Here is a 15,594-nt window from a genome sequence, read left to right on the forward strand (position 1 = left end):
ATGCAAATGATGGTAAACAAAATTTAGTTTTTCCCCAGTTAAGTTTTGCATGATTTCTTTGTATTTATCATCAGGTAAAATAAAGTTATTTGAGCTTTGTTCTTCTGTGACAGTTCTACTTCCCAAATCTAATGCCAAATCATAGACATGTTGCTTTTCATGATTTGCCCCTTCTGTGTCTATATTTCCTGTTGGTGTCAGAGGAGTTGATATTAGATTTTCATTACACTCGTCATTAATAATGTTTGTACCCGCCCCATGATGATGGTTATAGATTTTAAGTTGTGCGTCGACAATGTTTTTAACTTCTAGATACCTCTCATAGTAAGTATCCTTGTTTTTTTGTATTTTATGTTCATCCCTCCATGGATAGTGCAACATTAATATTTCTCTGATACTCCTCTGGTTAATTTTTTTTGTTAAATCTGCAAAAAATTATTATTTTCCCTCTTGCTCGCTTATGTAAAGCATATTTAATATTTATATTTTTATTTTCTCTTTTCTCTTCACTACATTCTATTTCTAATTCTTCCTCATCTGAGCTGTAAAAGTTTCTTTCTGCAAGTAAATCTTCACAATCATTGATTTCTCTGGCATAATGTTTTTTTTTTACATAGTTAAAATTTGCAGCATAATCGGCTAGCTTTCACATCTCTAATGATTTTGGCCTCTTGCAGTACTTAACAATAATATTTTCACATTGGATGTCAGTGGAATTTTCTGGCAACTTATTAATAGTTTCTATATCACGCATTAAATAAGTCCTTTTTTCTGAACGGCTAGTATTAATAAATACAAATGATCGTGAGCTTATCCTTAATGGTATTTGAAGAATTAGATATGCTGCTTCATGTGCACTAATTTCTGTACAGTTGAGGAATTTGCTTCCTATATGTTTAAGTTGATCTCTGATATTACTATTGCTTTTAACCACTTTTGCAGCTTGTGCAATAAGTTTGCCAATTCATCTTTGAGATTTACTGATATATGAAATAATGTAGACAGCACAAGCATCAGGATCAAGTATAAACTGCAAGTCTGTTTGCTCGCCAAGCTTTTAAAATAGTACTATTGTAGTTATTGATGAAGCATTCGCCTGGTGTTCTTTTAAAAAAAATAGTTGTTTTTTGTAAGGTAGTTTGTATAGAAGTAACATAATCTTTATCATCCATCTTATTTAGATCTAAAAATTCTTCAAAAGAAAGTTTATTCAAAGTAGTAGTATTCATTGCTTCATGGATAATTCTTATATTATCTTTCCATTGCTTATCTGTCCCCTCAAGTGTTAATGGTTCTAATATGAGAGTTCTTGACATTGGATATCTTGGATATTGATATTTGCATGTCCTTTTCTCTTTACGTCTGCAATTTTTAGTGTGACCATGCCTTTGTAGATTTATTAAAGGTTGTAAAACAGGATCATCGGAATTATTACATATGATATACTGGTCAATGAAGCTATTGACTTCCACCATTGGTGAAACACCATATAGTGGTGCATTTTTTATCCAGAGTAATGCATGTATATGTGGAGAACCTCTTTGTTGGAATTCGACTCTGTAAAAGTAGTCCACTATTTCCCCAATTGGATTTGCCCCGTTCATCAAAACACAATTAAACAATTGCCTCACTTGATAGCCAAACTGTCTTGCACATGTTATTGGATCTTGTTGTATTAATTAAAATTTTGTTTCCCAAGACATGTTTGTGAATTCTTCCTCTGTGCATTCCTTTAAGTTGTTAAGCCTCAATAGTATATTTATTAAATGTTGCCATTTTGTTTCAGCAGCAGATAAAGTAAAAAAAAAAGGTGGGTATGCCAAGTTGTCTTATCATAGCAAAAATATCTTTTCTGCAACCTTCCCAATATGGAGGTGAACTGTGTATAGTTTTTAAAACTTTGTAACCTTCATTAAACTGCAAAACATCTTCAATATTATATTTTATATATTTTGCAGTAATTGTTTTCCCATCTGTAAAATATATTCCTTATAGAAATGTTGATTTTACCTTGAATTTGCTTAATATGTAATTTTTTAAGTTTAAAGAAGAGATTACTAATAGATTTTGCTACTCTCCTATCATAACTTCGTAATTGATTGACAAATAGTACTATAATGTACTGGCATGTGTCTTTCCTTATTGTTTGGCCTCCATTCACCACAAAAAATAGTAGGGAAAGACAAAAATTCGGAATCTTTTTCCTCATATAAACCTCTTGGCGTGTTATGTTCAGCTGGAGCTAAACTTAACACATTCACAGAATTATTAGTAATAGTTTCATTTGTTAACATAGTATCTTAATGTCCTGCTTCCATGTTGTCTGAACTATCAGATGAATTGTTTGTCTCTGAAGTATCATTCTGATTGTCTTTTTCTGGAGGTATATATCCCAGTCTGGGTTAATAGTAACACCATATTCAATAAACATTTTACTATTTGTTGCTAGCCATGTAGTTGCCTTTTTGACAGTATTTTGCCTAATAATTTCATAATGAGTGTATGATTTATACACTAATTTCCTTTTTAATTTAACAGGGATTGTCATGGCGTCATTAATTTGCCTTGGTAAAATGGTAACAGTTGTCATAACATCTGCAGGTACATTAACTACAGCACCTGATAATGATTTTTGAAATCCGCGTGGCAATGTTCTAATTTGTAGGAATGGTATCCTAGGCGAAACTAATCTTTCTTCTAACTCATACAATTCTAATTCAGTTGGTACTTTTCGGAACCCCATACCATTTAGAATTGGGCATGGTGGTATTTTATCTTTCTTGATATAATAATAGCAAGTCATACAAATGAAATTTGTTTTCTGGTTACTAATGTCACACTTTTTAAACATTTCTGTTTGGCAAACAGTGCATGTATTTTTCACTGTTGGTTTATGCCACAACTGATTGCAAACCATACAAACGTACTCTGGGCCATGCAATATTTCTCTGTGAAATTTGCGAATGATTGTATGGATTTCTTTACGCGGTTTACGGATTTAGTCCTGCTTTAAGCTAGCTATATTTTGTTGAAGATATTTTTTTTTAGTGTTGCTAATGTCTTCCTGTGTAGCATTTGAAGGTTTCCTTTTTACTACTCTTTCTTGACCTATGCTGAAGTTATCTGTGTTTTCTCTAGATATATTATTTGTTTCCTGTATAGAATTACTAGTTCCTGCTAACTGAGAATCATGAATAGTATTGCTATTCTTGTCCTTACCTTGAATCATTAAATTGCCTGAAAAAATTGTTTTTGACTTTAGAGTATTTTTTGAAGTATCTTTAGTAGTATGCACAAATAAATGTTTTACTTGAGGTAAATGACTATTTTTCATGTGAAGTGTAACTGCTTTGCCAAAAGACTTTTTCTTAATAATTTTTATATCTATTGGTGTTAATTCAAATTCTACACATTTCTGAGACAGATTGTTAAAGCTATATGCTAATTTAACAACATATTGAATAAGGCCTTCAAAAGAATAAAATTCAAGCGCAACACATGTTCCATTTGAATGAGGCATGCCTTCATTGTCCCTGCTATGTGAATCAAATACAAAGTATGTTTGCATATGTTTAAAAATCGAAATGAAATATGCACTCATACAAGGTAGCACCCCACAGTGCTTACTAGGAGTTACATTTAATGCTGTGCTAATATCTGGGTAGTCTTTATCAAAGCGTTTAAGGACATCACCATAGTAAGGGTTCCGTAGCGTAAGGGAATATATCTGTTGATTGTGCTCAATATATTTTGGCAATTCATCAGGATGCATAAGTGTTTCTTTGGTAATACAATGGATTTGTAAATATAATGCGTCCCCAAGGTCCATAATATAATGCAGATCATTGGAGTTCCATGTATTTACTGGTTTGCATAAATTATGCAAAACAGCAAAAGTACAATTTGGTAAGCATTGCTTCCCTTGTGATTTGCTATTAAACCTTGTATTCCCTTGATGGTAATTTGCTTTCAAGCATCTATGCATATTATAACTTTAAATAAAAGGTTATTGTCAATGAATACAAATGTTTTCCTTGTTAGAAAAACGAATCTATTTTTTGTGTGTAAGGAAATTACATTTAACAATTTTTAGCCTAAGACAAATTTCTTATACCTTAACGTGTGGTTGATTGCAGGCCGCTCGAAGAATCTGAATGGAGAATACAGAAAAAGTGTTATAATGTAATTAAGTAAAAATATTTTTATAAGCTAAAGTAATTTGTGTGAAAACAATTTTTAGAAACTGAAAGGATCGTTGGCAGAGTGTGTGATTGAAAGAGCGGGTGTTGATGAGAGAGGGAGAAAGTGTTTTGACAGGGGGGAATAGAAAGATAGTTCTAGAGGGTTGTTTATTGAGAGAGTGTTTTAGAGTCTGTTGGTTGGTTGAATCTATGGAGGGATTGAAAGATGGATGAATGGATAGATGCAGTGTGATGGATGGATGTATTGTGATTGTTGGATGTAGTGGTATGGATGGATGTAGTGTAATAGATATGTGGAGTTGTATGGATGTTTGGATTGATGTTGTGGGATGTATGATTGGATGAATAGAGCGGGCTGAAATGATTGGATGGATGTTTTTTGGAGCGTTGGTGGATAGATGTTTGTAATGGGGGGATGGATAGATGGATGGATGTAGTGGTGGGATGAATGGATGGAGAGGGGAAATTAATGGATGGTTGGATGGATGGATGGATGGATGGATTGATGGATGGAGTGTGGTTGGATGGATGGATTTGGGGTGATGGATGGATGGAGTGGGAGGTTGGATGGATGAATGGAGTGGGGAGATGGATGGAGTGTGTGGATGTAAGGATGTATGGCCGGGATGCCCGCCACCCCCTCTCAACACAATCCCCAAGGATGGGAGAAGTCGGACACAGGTTTGAACTTTTGGAAGGCGGGAGGGAGTCACCCTCCCGGCCGTATTTATTAAAATATGAAACAAAATTTAAAACATTAAATAAAAGTTTCATAATCATGTACAATTTTACATTTATTACATTTCGTTGAAGACCTGTTCTTTGGCTAACCTTAACAGATCTCTAATACAAAGGTTTCCTAGCCGAGTCTAACATCCTGAAAATGCATACATTCTAAATTAAAATTGTACATCCTAGCATTAAGGGCCAACGGCAAGGTCTTAACCGGTGTCAGATCCCTACTACCAAAACTCTCGCCGTCACGGTGTGAGTGGCGCATGCGCAGAGGACTCTACCCTCGTTGCCAACTGTAACTTCCCTTGTCGTGGTGGGGGCCCCCTTTCCACTCGACGCCATCTTAAAGGTCGTCCGAGTTCCCGTGTGAGGTATCTGTAGGAAGGACAGCGTGGACTCCCCCCCCATCCCCACACTCTCTATCCGCCGTCGCGGATATCCGGCCCCCGGGAAATTAGTAGGAGGGGCATCTAGCCGCCTCCTCCCTGGGAGCGGCCTATGGCTGTCTCCCCCTAGGCGACCCATCCTTAGTGGGTGCCGCCTCCCCGTGGGAGGGGCCAATGGTCACCTCCCCCCGAGCGCTCCCATCCATTCTGGGTGGCGCCCCCCTCTAGGGACCTTGAAATTACTGCTCACCGATCATGACCTTACCGCCCGACCAAAATAAATACGACAGTTGTTTACCTACTAAAGAAGGAAAAAATTCTGACATTTCCTCGATGTGTCATCGACTGCTCACTCCTACCAAGAAAAACATTATCCTACAGGCAGAAGTCACATCCTTATCTTAAACATTCCTTTACTTTTCTACAAAGGAAAAAAGGCCTATCTCAGCAAAACTTTATTTAAAACAAACATTGCCATAAGGGGCTGGTGGGTGGGTCAAAATTGCTGCTTGTTCCGTCGAGGGCTCACGAGCAACGAGTGGGTGCAGCCTTCAGAGCACAGGAACAAGAGGACGCTTCTTCGGATTCCCGCTCTATTTATTCTTCTGCGGGAGGGCGTGTACCCTCCTCCGGTACGCCTACTGGGCGTGGTCTTCGGTGTAGGTGTCTAGGACAACCCCTCTTGGGCGGGTAAAGGTGCGCCCCGGCTGCGCCGCTTCGGGCATACCAGCCGAGCCACGCCCCCCACCCAAAATGGCTTCCCGGGGGGATCGGGGCACCCAACCATACGTTCGGGGGGACCGAGTGGTCGCCCCTTTCCATATGGCCGGGATGCCCGCCACCCCCTCTCAACACAATCCCCAAGGATGGGAGAAGTCGGACACAGGTTTGAACTTTTGGAAGGCGGGAGGGAGTCACCCTCCCGGCCGTATTTATTAAAATATGAAACAAAATTTAAAACATTAAATAAAAGTTTCATAATCATGTACAATTTTACATTTATTACATTTCGATGAAGACATGTTCCTTGGCTAACCTTAACAGATCTCTAATACAAAGGTTTCCTAGCCGAGTCTAACATCCTGCAAATGCATACATTCTAAATTAAAATTGTACATCCTAGCATTAAGGGCCAACGGCAAGGTCTTAACCGGTGTCAGATCCCTACTACCAAAACTCTTGCCGTCACAGTGTGAGTGGCGCACGCGCAGAGGACTCTACCCTCGTTGCCAACTGTAACTTCCCTTGTCGTGGTGGGGGCCCCCTTTCCACTCGACGCCATCTCAAAGGTCGTCCGAGTTCCCGTGTGAGGTATCTGTAGGAAGGACAGCGTGGACTCCCCCCCCCCCTTCCCCACACTCTCTATCCGCCATGGGAAATTAGTAGGAGGGGCATCTAGCCGCCTCCCCCCCTGAGAGGGGCCTATGGCCATCTCCCCCGAGGCGACCCATCCTTAGTGGGTGCCGCCTCCCCATGGGAGGGGCCAATGGCCGCCTCCCCCAGGCGCTCCCATCCATTCTGGGTGGCGCCCCCCTCCAGGGACCTTGAAATTACTGCTCACCGATCATGACCTTACCCCCACAGGCCAGATAGTTGACCGACTATCCGGCCCCCCCTACTCCTCCTAAAGGTCATGCTTCCTCAAACCCCTTAGCCATGCTATGAAGTCTCCTATGAGTAAATCATTACCCTCCCTGGACAGGTGAACCCCGTCATTCAGATACATGTGATCACCCCGAATACACCCGTGAGGAATGCTATGCAACTGCGAAGAGCGAAACAATTTACCAATTTTATTGTTAACACTTTTCACCGAATGGTTCAGTGCTGACACCGAAAGGCCCCCCCGCCATACCTTCCTGGGAATCATGTGGGACCAGGCAATCGTGCACCCCGGGATTCTTTTAGCCAACCAGCTAACAGCAGACAAAATTTGTTCAAACAACACTTGTCTACCCAGTGTCACCAAGTCATTGCCCCCCAGGTGTACTATGACTACAGATGGCGGTGACCTTTGCCGCCCTAAGAGACCCTCAAAAAATGACTCAAATTGGTCAAAACAGAGCCCGCCCTTCCCATGGAAGGCCACTCTGTACCCGTATTCCCCAGCTGCGTGAGTCGTGTCACCTGCTTTGAATACGTACCCGGCGCGCCTCACATATGAGTGGCCCACGACCCATACCACTCTCTCTCCAGACGGTGGTCCTTGACCGCTGGTCTCCTGGTGCTGGGTCGACTGCAAATTCCGCCCCGCATGACAGGCTCGCGAAACTGTAATTCAAACAAAAGACAAGAAGCGTGAGTGCATGTCAATTGATCTTTACAACATGTGCAATCGCACATACCTTTTGAAGCAATTCGAGGACCATCTTCCCAACTGTTTCACTTCCTCCGCACTCTGACCCCTGGCTGTAGCCTCAGTAGCAGCCCCTATCCTAAAGGAGTGGGTCCCAAAATCGCCCGGGTCCATGCCCGCAGCAGCGATTGTCAGTGCTAGCACCCTCTGGAACTGAAACTTCGTCAGTGGGGTGCCATCCTTGTGCCTTAGCAAACTCCCCCCCCATGTAACCGCCCTTAGTGCCAAGTATTCCTCTATACACTTTATCGGGCACGTGGGGTACCCTCGCGCGCGCTGCACAACAACACTAGTTCCCATAGCCCCCTGGTCGGTCTTGGACCTGGCTATCGAGACCACCATCGAATCACCCCTAATTTGGACGTGATCCCTGCACAAGCCTCCCTCAACGTCTTTCTTATTCCTTGCGACCAGTTCGCCCACCTGCATAGCCCCATGGAATGCTAATGCAAAAGCTGCCCGGAACAGAACTGCTTCGAAATGGGAGGCGCATGTCTCGTCTTGCTTCGCTACCAGTAGAGACAACCTGTCCAAGCCAATCGGGCGCCTCGCATCTTGCTTGCGACCCTCGAGGCGCTGCCACCCGCGAAGGGCCTTCTTAACCAAAAAGGAACCCGTTGGGTCTTTTATGCCATGCACCTGCGCCATGAATGAAATGGCCGCCCTATGCCTATTGGCCGTTGCCGCTGATCGGCCTTCTCTGTGCAGCGCTACCAGGAACCCCAGGAAGGATTCCTCCTGACCCCAGCTCTGACTCCCTGTTGGACCCAAAAATGTGCAATAGGAACGAAATGCTCCTTCGTATGCCTTCCTTGTCCTGGGGGCTAAGCTTGCTGCCACGAGGTCTTGTAATCCGGGGAACCGATTAGCCATAGTGCTTCGGGGAATGGTGCCGCCACTCGGTCCGCTGTAGGCAGATAACCCCTGAACGCCTGCATATGTGAACGAGAGAGTGCATCAGCTGCATGATTCAGTACGCCTGGCACATGTTTCGCCCTGAACTGTACATTCAGTCTCCTGCAAAGCAGCACAACTTCTTTCAACAATCTCAAGATCCATTTGCAGCGTGCTGCTTGTTGGTTAATGCATTCGACAACAGTCATATTATCAGACCAAAACACCACTGAGCGGTCCCTGAAGTCGTCAAGCCATGCCATCAGAGCAACCCAAATGGGGAACAACTCCAAGAACCCAATGTTACCTGTGAGACTGCTGGAGTGCCACCACGCCGGCCATGTTTGCGCCGACCATTGATTACCTAAGATGGCGCCAAAACCCACGCTCCCCGCTGAGTCAGTCCACAGACCTAGTTTGTCTGAAGACGCTGGCGGCTTGTTCCACACTACTCGACCGTTGAAGTCCGCCAGAAATGCCAACCAAATGCGCATATCCTGGCGAACCTCTGCCGACAGTCTCGTTCGGTGGTGCCCCTCTTTGAGACCAACCATAGCTTGCGCAATAGAGCGTGAGAAGGGGCGGGCCATTGGTATCACCCTCAAAGCGAAGTTAAGCTGACCCACTGTTTGTTGTAACTGGTGCAGGGTCACTTTCTCCCTGCCCAGGCATTGCGTCAAGGAAGCCCTGAACTTGGCCACCTTTTCCATCGGTAAACGGAAACATTCCTCCACAGAATCGAGCTCAATTCCCAGAAACTCTAGTGAAGTAGATGGTCCAACCGTCTTACCTGGTGCCAATGGGACTCCAAACTCCCTCATGAGGATGCAGAAGTCGTGCAGCGCCTGCGCACATTTCGTATCGCCGGCTGCTCCCAAGAACAGGAAGTCATCAAGATAGTGCATAACATGCCTATGCCCTGTGGCCTCGGTGAATGCCCACTCTAAAAAACAACGGAACATTTCAAAATTGGCACAAGAAATGGAGCAACCCATAGGCATGCGTTTATCCATGTAATAACCCCTGAAATGCAAAGCCTAGCAAGCGCTGATCCTGTGGGTGTACCGGGAGCAACTGGAACGCCGATTCGATATCTGATTTCGCCATCAGCGCCCCGGGGCCCAGGCGATTTAACATGGTCACGGCATCATCGAACGATGCGTACCGCACTGAACAAACTTCTGGGTCAATGGCTTCGTTCACCGAGGAACCCCTTGGAGCAGACAGGTTATGAATAAGTCTAAACTCCCCTGGGTCCTTCTTCGGGACAACCCCCAACGGGGAACAGATGAACTCCGCCACCGGCGGGCGATGAAAAGGCCCTGCCACTCGCCCTAAGCTGACTTCTTTTACAATTTTCTTTTCTGCCACGCTTGGGTTGTGCTGTATCGATAACTGGTTTTTACAAAAGGAGTCCCCCCGAAAATCCCCCGCCGGGATGTGGAAGCCATGTAAGAATCCCTTCCTCACCACCCCGGCGGATACATGATCAGGGTATTTGTTCAACCAAGGAGTCATAGCCATGATATCAACGGGTGTAGGCAATCGGTCACAACGTTCCACCTCACTCCTGCTTAGACCCTCCTTTTCCTCCCGTCCAGCTATTTTTAGATCTACATGTACTCTCCGGGTGTGAGGAATTCCCACAGCCCGCACACACATGCTTGAACCTACATGTTCCCTGTGGTCTGTTACAGTTGCCGCGATTGAAGCCCCAACAAACCCCACGCTTGCCGCCATTCCCGCCGGTCTTAGGCTGGTAATCCCCACCGGCGCCCGCTCGAAAGGGCACCGCGGGCTTTTGGCGGACGACCCCTGACCCACTCCCACCTGGCGAGGACGTACCTGCCGCCCCTGGCAGGAGCTGTTTGTGCCATGACACCGAGTCCAGGCAATCCCAAGTCAAAGTAGCATTGTATTCTTTCGCTTTCCGGAATTTCATGTCATAACCTTTCCATTCCTCCCCCTCATACATTGAATAAAAATCCATAATACGATTTTGATAACATGTTAACTCAGTCATCAGCTCGGGTTTGCGTTCCCCCATAACTGCAGTAAATATAGAAAAGGCCTTAACCCAGTTCGTTACTGTCTCATCCACCCTGAATACCGCCATCTTGGCGCGCCAGACGCTCGGGTGCCACAAATCCTTCTGGGTTTTAGCATATTCCATCTCGCGATGGTCAGTTAATAATGAAAACATGTTAACATATTTGTCTCCCCATATTAACTCTTTCGTGGCCAAAGGGATGTGCTGTGCCACCTTCTCCCGCCTCGAGGGTAATGAACCCTCCCCCGCCATTGGCAATGCGAGCTTACCCGGTTCGGCCGTTGTTCCCGCCGTCTTCTCGTGACCAACTGCAGGTCCTACCGGTGCCACCTGTGGGGAAACAAGAGGAACATTCGCCTTGGCGACACCTCTCGACTGCCGCAATTGCTCGATTAGTAGTCTGGCCTCCTCGGCCGGGTCTCCAGGGGCCACTGATCCCCCTGCTTTTTTCTTGAGCCATGCCGCCAACTGGATGGCCAATTCGGGAGGCATCTCCTCATCATTATCGGGAGTAATCACAACCGGGATCGGCTGCCCCATATCTGGATTTGGTACCGGGTTGTCTACCGGCATGAGGGGGGCGACTGGGGGTACCTCTGGAACCGGGACCTCCCCCGAAACCACCCTCTTCTTTTTTTTTTTTTTTTTTTTTTTCTTTTCAATTTTTGAAAACCTTTATTGGTGCATCAAAGAAATACAAATAGTGGCCTACAACCCTCAGGCCGGCCACAAAACTGTTAAGCACAAGAGCATACAATATCGCGACTCAGTAGCATATCAATTTCAAGTAGCAAGCATTTAGCAGTTACACTGGGGGTAACGTGCTACCGCGCCTCAGGAGTGATGAAGGTTAATTTTTAAGGTTTTCGTAGCAAGCATCAATGGCCAACTATTCCATTACAATAAGAGAACAAAAGCGAAGAGAAATAGGAAAGAGATAAATGAAAAGGAAAAACAAGGCACCATAGGAACAAAAAGGAAACGAAAAACCCATCCCCCAACCCCCACCCTACACGCATGCGAAGGCTACGGCCTATACCCCCCCCTGCAGCGCGTCTGTCGCCCCATAAACCCGAAATATAGAATAGAGAAGAAGAGGAGGAAGAAAAAGTATAATATCACCTTAGATATAGGGAGCAAGAAAAGAATTTCTAATCTAAAACTCCCATAAAATAACTAACCCCGGAGGAGGGCCATATGGACTAAATCCCGTTCTCCACCACCCGCTCAAGATCTACACCACAATTACTATATCAGAGCGATTACAAGAGACCTTGCCACTAAAGAGGAGGGACTCCTAAGCAGCGCCCCTACAGACATCCAGACTACGTCCCAACCCGAGTCCCTCTCAGCTGATCAGAACAAATATAGTATCACCCTCAGTCACAGTTGTCTCCGGACTCCCAGCCACCAATTACATCCACATCGTGTGAAGAACCAGAACTCTGTTGCATCAGGTGAAGCCCGAAGTGAAAACAAACATGTTAAGCAATAGCAATCGCAGTCGAGAATAGAGGATTTCACAAATGTAGCAACACCAATGTGGCAGCAAGTGTTTCAGTCCGGGTCCCAGCCAGTCAATCAAGCAAAAGCAACGGGAGAGACCACTGCAGCCCCGGTCGAAGCGTTTGAAAAGGTCTAGGAGGGCGTCCATTAACAAGAAAAACAAGCTTTCCTAGCCCTGGCCCGATTTCAAGTGTCCCCCTGTACGTGGCTCCGGAGATGAGTCCGCCCCAGATAGAACAAAGGGGTAAGATGGCCGCCCTCGGCAAGAAGAAGGTCCCCTAACACAAAATGGACGCCACCAGCCAGATGCAAAGAAAGCGATACAGAAGAGTGCTGCTCCCAATGCCGCCCAACAGTGAATAAACCAGTTGAATAAAATCTCACCCCACTTGCGATATACAGTCAAGGCGAGTAGCAACAGAGCCAGAGGATCCACAAGCAGGAACAGCGATTTAGTATCCAAAAATGAAAGCTGAGGCAGGGTAGGAAACATTGTAGCAGTGGAGGTATGGACTGACCATAATCCGATAGAATAGTCGCTGTCAGGAAACTGTTCCAGTTCGCAAGTAGACGGCAACATTGTTATTATTATTATTATTATTGGGACATTTGTAGAGCGCTGCGATTACGCACACCGGCGTGTCCACGCGCTGAAAGTGGGAATAGGCAGATGACAGGGAACACAGGAAACTGCGCGGGCCATTATTTAGTGTAAAGATAAGTTTTTAGTTTTGCTCGGAATCTAGCCTCCTCTGGTTCCAGACGCAGGTCCGTTGGCAGTTTGTTCCAGTTGGTTGCCGCCAAGTATCTGAAAGACCTGCCTCCCATGCGGGCCTTCTTAATTCTTGGAATCCTCAGTAGGCCGCCCCCTGTAGATCTAAGCGCACGTGTTGGTATGTACGCTTCGATCAAATTCGTCAGAGGGTCAGGTGCCCTGCCATTCATGATGCGATGACAGGTGCAGAGGGCTTTATACTCCACTCTTCTCCTCACAGGGAGCCAGTGTAGCTGCTGGAGGGCCGCCTTGGAAGGCGCCCTTTTAGGCAATCTGAGAATCAGACGCGCTGCCGCATTCTGCAGCACTTGCAGGCGGGCCATGCTTTTTTCTGGGGCCCCCAGGTACAGCAGGTTCCCATAGTCCGATCTAGCTGTCACCAGGGCATGGACCAGGGTTTGACGGGCTTCAAGCGGGAGTAAGTCCAGGACCTTTCTCAGCTTCTTCAGAATCCCGAAACAGACTCCCACCACCCGATTAATCTGGGGGCCAAATGTGAGACCTACGTCAAACCACACCCCCAAATTGCGCGCCTCTAGGCAGGGGGTTGGGGTAGGTCCAAGGCAGGAAGGCCACCATGCCGGCGACCAGGCAGACTGGGCTCTCCCCACCACCTGCACCTCTGTCTTGCTGCCGTTCAGCTTCAAGCAATTGTTGGCCATCCATTCGGCTAGATCTTTCATGCACGAACGGAAGCCATCGGCAGCAAGACAGGGCGCATGCGATAGGGAGATTACCAGCTGCGTGTCGTCGGCATAGGAGACCAGTTGGAGGCCATAGCTCTCCACTATTGAGGCAACAGGTGCGACATACACATTAAAGAGGGTTGGGCTCAATGACGAGCCCTGCGGCACGCCTTGGCCCAAAGGCACCACCCTTGAATAGCAGTCTCCCTGCCTGACTCGAAAGCTTCTCCCATTGAGAAAGTCTTGGATCCATCTCAGCGCGGTGCCAGAGATGCCACCTCTGTTCAGACACTGTAGCAAGATGTTATGTGCTACAGTGTCGAACGCCGCGCTGAGGTCCAACAGGATCAAAGCCATAGTTTGGCCTGCATCCACGCCCTCTCTCAGATGTTCCGAAGCCATGAGAAGGGCGGACTCGGTGGAATGTCGTGGCCTAAAGCCAAAGTGCGTCGCATGGAGCAGTCCCCTTTCTTCCACGTGCTTCATAATTTGGGTATTGACCACCTTTTCCGCCACTTTTGACAGAAAAGGCAGGAGGGAGATGGGCCTCAGATTTTCTAATACCTCGAAGCCTAAGTGGGGTTTCTTCCGGAGCGGGAGCACCACCGCCTGTTTCCACCCGTCCGGCAGCTTTCCTGATCCGAAAGATACGTCGAGGATGTGCCTTATATAAGGCTCCAAGACTTCCAGACTGTCTGCCAAGCGTTTTGGCGACACCGGATCCCACGGGGACCCTGATGTAACAGAGCGGCACACCGCTAATAATTCCTCAAGAGGAGGGGTGCAAAAGTGTGTAATATGCCCTGCCGTCTCTGTGTCCCCCATTGCTACCTCCAGGTCAGACCCTGTCGACCGAGTAGGCCGAGTAGACCGAGATGGCAATGCAAGGGGGGGGAGCAGTCGGTGCAGCAAGGGGAGTCGGTCGACGTTGTACTCTGCAAACCGGGAGCGGCCGCATCCAGCTTCGCGCCGAGAGCGCGAGAACATTCAAGCCATTCCGCCCGTAAGTCAACAATCGCTTCGAGAATGGTGGCGGTGGTGAGCACAGGTGGCTGAATCAAGGCATCCACAGTCCGCAGCGCGCCCCAGCGATCCACATGCCTTCCGAGGCCATGCGGGGCGACCCAGTCAGGGGCCGAGATGAAATCCACCACTGTCACAGGGGGGACGGCCGCCATTTTCCAGATAAGTAGGGGAGCACCGGAGGCGTAGGCAAGTCGCGCAATAGACAATGGGGGGGGCCGAACTAACGGCACGGTCCGGGCACCGCACTACATCGTGACAACTGACCCGATCCACCTCGTGTAGGCTCAGCAAGAAAAAGCGCCAGGGCGAGTCACAGCGGCCAGTTCCTCGCCGACAATGAAGAAACCCCCAGCGCGGCTCACCTCGGCACCGCACAGAGAAGGGGTAGCGGAGCGGACCCTCAGTCGGTCAATTCACTCGTCCCAAGGGAGAAAACCCAGTGAGGGCGCAGCCACAGTCTGCAGAGCGGCAGGGGATGCCAGTGTCACCGCTCGTCGGTCAGCCGCAGGTCCTCCAGCTGCTCAGGCGGCACACAGCAACAAAGGGTCCGGTCCCCGGGTAGACAACGGACGGCGGGCAGGACGCCTGTATCTCCGTCTTGCAGGCAGGTGGGGAAACCGGGAAAACACCCCCGGCAGCAGCGCGCTTCCCCCGTGCTTCGACGGTAGCGCCGTGAAGGATAAGGATCAGGATATTAATGCCGGGAGTACAGGCTCGGGGAGCCGGGCGTCTACACGTCCGTCTCCGCCGCCATCTTGGCTCCTCCTCCAACCACCCTCTTCTTGACCCGTTTCCCTCTACCCTCAGGGACGACTCCCGGCAAGGCCGGGCCTATTACCTTCTTAGGGTGACCCGGGTTGCTCAGTGCAGCCAGCTGTTTTTTGACCTCCGTCAAACCTCTACCGATCGATTGGACTTGTCCGAGTTTTCGGTCCATGCAAGCCATTCGGTTCGACAATAGGCGTAACACCTTGTCCA

The sequence above is a fragment of the Lissotriton vulgaris genome, chromosome 8, assembly GCF_964263255.1.
Source record: "Lissotriton vulgaris chromosome 8, aLisVul1.2, whole genome shotgun sequence".
In the NCBI taxonomy this organism is placed as follows: Eukaryota; Metazoa; Chordata; class Amphibia; order Caudata; family Salamandridae; genus Lissotriton; species Lissotriton vulgaris.